Here is a 4,625-nt window from a genome sequence, read left to right on the forward strand (position 1 = left end):
CGGTGAAACCCCGTCTCTACTAAAAATACAAAAAAAACTAGCCGGGCGAGGTGGTGGGCGCCTGTAGTCCCAGCTACTCAGGAGGTTGAGGCAGGAGAATGGTGTAAACCCGGGAGGCGGAGCTTGCAGTGAGCTGAGATCCGGCCACTGCACTCCAGTCCGGGCGACAGAGCGAGACTCCGCCTCAAAAAAAAAAAAAAAAAAAGTTATTTTCTGTGCTTCATATTGTCTTTATCAAGCCTTTGATTACTTAATGAAATGGAATTTTCTCAGTATTGAAAGAGCTAAGCAATTTTTTATACATACGTTACTTTCTATACTTGCCTTTGAAATCTTTTATTGTCATTTTGGTTTAAATAGATAACTGAGTATTATCTCATATAATCAGGTTTTTTAATCTCATATGATCTCATATGATCTCATATAATCAGGTGTTCAAACCTTTTGACATTTTTTTACAAACTTCCCCAAATCAAATTCTAAATGAAATCCTTTTTTGCCTCAAACTGACTGAGATTTCCCAGAGGGCCCCTGTAAAATCTCGAAGGACTTGTTCTATCACCTTGTAAAAGAGAAATGCTAAACTAATTAGATTTATTTAATATGTTAAATTATATGGGAATCATTGTGAAATATGAACTGATGCTTAACCTTCTTTAGGTTATATTTGTAAATATCTATGTTATTAATGTAAGTGTTTCAGGCTGGGCATGGTGGCCTGTAATTCCAATACTTTGGGAGGCCCAGACAAGAGGATCACTTGAGGCCAGGAGTTTGACCAGCCTGGGCAACACAGTAAGACCTACGCCTCTATGAAAAAATCAAAACATACACATGTACAAGTGTTTCAGAAATTGTATAATATTCCTAAAAATTTGTCAATGTCTTTACCATCTATATGTTTCAGTATGATATTAGTCCTAATTCCAGATATTATGTTAAAATATCCTATGTCACAGAAATAACCAAATTTCATCATCAATTGCATTATAATGAGTTAGATCTTTAGCCATGGCTATTTTAAGTATTTTGTCATTCACAGACAATTATTATTTTGGTTTTTCTCTGATAGATTTTACAATTACCTGTAAGCAAAAAACAAAAGTGCTCCATCTTCAAAAGGATTCAAACAAAAGACTATGACAAGTATTTCAAAGTATGGATTTCTGATAACTTTAAGATCATTCCACTGAACTTGGCCAGGCACTACAGCTCACACCTGTTATCCCAGCACTTTGGAAGGCCGAGGAGGGCAGATCACTTGAGGCCACGAGTTCGAGACCAGCCTGGCCACATGGTGAAACCCTGCTTCTACTAAAACTAAAAATTATCCGGGCATGGTGGCAGGTGCCTGTAATCCCAGTTGCTCCAGAGGCTAAGGTAAGAGAATCGCTTGAACTCAGGAGGTGGAGGTTGCAGTGAGCAGAGAATGCACTGCTCCACTCTAGCATGAGCGACAGAGCAAGACTCCATTAAAAAAAAAAAAAAAAAATCTGAGTAAAAATTCCCAGAACTCCGGTTTAAAAAAAAAAAAAATTCTTGTGATTTTATAAAGCTGCTAACCCAAGATCAAGTGGGACAAAAATTAATTACATGGCCCTGAATAAACTGATGAAGATGATTATAATTTTTATGACTTTCTTTTTGAAACATTGTAGGTTCTTTAGTGTTTTATTTTCCAGATTTAAGAAAACCCTTTTTCTCTTTTCTCTTAAACTATTTATAACTTACAACAATTTGATAGCTTATATCTTTGTAAGTGAAAAGAAAAAATTTATTTTTCTCCCTGTCTCATCCTTCCAGAATTCAGAAACTCTTATTAAATATTATTTTCATGGTACTATAGTTATTTGCATATGTTCAATAAGGATCTGTTCTGTAATAGGATACAAGATAATATAGTCATTTGCATAAGTTCAATAAGAATCTGTTCTTAAAACAGGACAAAATTAGAAACACTGGTTATATTACCAAGGATTTGAATGGAATGTCATATTTAAGAATAAGGAACATAGAATCAGATAAGACCAGACAGATATAAGGCACTAAGGTTGACTTTATGGAGCCAATGTTTACAAAGCCCTCTTGGAACACCGGCTTGGTACCTGACTTACAGGATCCCTCTTCTTACAGATGAATAAGGAAGGCCACTTACTGACAGGTCCAAGAATCTTAAAATATATTGGAAAACTTGCCAATATATTGACAAGTATATTGGTGGCTCATGTGTGTAATCCCAGCACTTTGGGAGGCTGAGGTGGGTAGATCACCTGAGGTCAGGAGTTTGAGACCAGCCTGGCCAACATGGTGAAACCCCGTCTCTACTAAAAATACAAAATTAACTGGGCATGGTGGCACATGCCTGTAATCCCAGCTACTCAGGAGGCTGAGGCAGGAGGATTGCTTGAACCCGGGAGGCAGAGGTTGCAGTGAGCTAAGATTGTGCCATTGCACTCCAGCCTAGGCAACAAGAGTAAAACTATGTGTGTGTGTGTGCGTGTGTAAAATATATATATATATACTATGTGTATATATATATATATATTTGGTGCCTCACACCTGTAATCCCAGCACTTTGGGAAGCCAAGTCAGGCAGATCGTTTGAGCTCAGGAATTCAAGACCAGCCTGGGCAACATGGCAAAACCCATCTCTATCAAAAATACAAAAATAAGCTGGGCATGGTGGAGGTGAGAGAATCACTTGAGCCCAGGAGGCAGAGGTTGCAGTGAGCCAAGATTGCACCACTGCCCTCCAGCCTGGGTGATAGAGTGAGACCTTACCTCAATCAATCAACCAATCAATGAAAGACTACTCTGAGATTCCTTATAAAAGATCCAGCAAAGCAGACTTAAAGGAGCCTATACGGTCAGTCACTATTCTTGCTGCACTTATGCACTTACCAGGCCAAGTTTAATGAGACAAGACTTACTTTGTAAGCAAATTAGTCTTCCTTTGGTGATCTTTGATAGAAATGAGAGTGATTATAGAGAGAAAAATTCTATTTCTGTGAGAAACTATAGCACACCCTTGTGGGTTGTCAAATTCTAGCCATGTTCACTATCTTTGAACATTTTGTTTTGTTTTGTTTTGTCTTTTTACCCCTTGGTAAACTGGATCCTGCTGTTCTATGCTTTTTGTCAGTAAATAACATTTCTAATTATTCTCTCACCCCTCTGACTTGATGCCACTGAAAACTAAGACCTGACTGCCCAGGTCCTTATTGGGACTATCTAAAAAGCCCTGCAAGCTGAAGCTAGATCCGTTCATGCTCTGCTCTGAGAAAAAACCATGACTGTGACACTGAAAGTCAGAAAAATCAGTGGATTGCCACTGCCTATTCCCACTCTTTCATCTAAAGATGCTTCCGGTCCAACACCTAAAAGCCTTGAATGACTGCCCTCTGGACTAAAAATCTGGGTGTAAAGTTTTTCTAATCATCAACCTTTGTTTTTCTTTTGTTTCCATAAACATGACACTTCATAAATGCCTATTTTTAGGCAGTTAAGGGGACATAAAGAGCTTTTCCTGCATCTGCTGGTTATCAATGGTCTTTAGCACAAAATAATGTATCTGCCAAAGAGGCATATTTTGCAGTGGCATATTCTGGTGCCCTTCAAAACTTTAATAACTGTGCAGGGGGAAATCCCACAAGAGAGATTTCTCATGTTCTAGCAGTACTCATCCTCCAGTTTCTCTCCCACTTGTAACAGTATTTTCATTCCAGAGGCCAACTCTATTTGACTTTATTGGGCATTCAGATTAAAATCTGGTGGAAGATGAAGCTGTTTGAAAGAGAAGCAGAATCCTCGGATGGCTTAGCCAGAAATCATGGGGGCTCAGGCCAGAAACTCCTGCAAATATCAGGGTGCTGAGGCTTCCTGCTTTTGTTGCTGATGTTGGAAGATAAAACATGGGAACTGAAGGCTGTTAGCTTTAAGATTGTCCTAGGCTAGATATCTCACTCAACAAATGAGGAAACTGAGGCACATATGATGTATAAAACTTACTCAATGTCACATAACCAGTTCTGTGGCCAAACTGAGGCTCCAGACCTATTTTCTTTCTTTCTTTCCTTCCTTCCTTCCTTCCTTCTTTCTTTCTTCTTTTCTTTTTTTTTTTTTTTTCGAAACAGAGTCTCACTATGTCACCTAGGCCGGAGTGCAGTGGTGCAATATCAGCTCACTGCAACCTCCTTCTCCCAGACTCAAGCAATTCTCATCCCTCAACCTTCCAAGTAGCTGGGATTACAGGCACATGCCTGTGTGCCAGTTAATTTTTGTATTTTTAGTAGAGATGGGGTTTCACCATGTTGGCCAGACTGGTCTCGAACTCCTAGCCTCAGGTGATCCACCCACCTTGGCCTCCCAAAGTGCTGGGATTACAGGTGTGAGCCACCATGCCCAGCCCCAAGAACTATTTTCAAACAACTTTAAGGATTCTTTAAATCCTGTGCTCTTACAGCCCATGTCCCCATAGAAGATGCAGGTGAGTGCCTGAAAGAAATTTGACATCTTCAAACACAAAGAAGCAATCATGCAGCCTCATATGAAGTGTCAGGCGTCTGAGCCCAAGCCAAGCCATCGCATCCCCTGTGACTTGCACGTATATGCCCAGATGGCCTGAA

This window comes from Piliocolobus tephrosceles, chromosome 12 (assembly GCF_002776525.5).
Source record: "Piliocolobus tephrosceles isolate RC106 chromosome 12, ASM277652v3, whole genome shotgun sequence".
In the NCBI taxonomy this organism is placed as follows: domain Eukaryota; kingdom Metazoa; phylum Chordata; class Mammalia; order Primates; family Cercopithecidae; genus Piliocolobus; species Piliocolobus tephrosceles.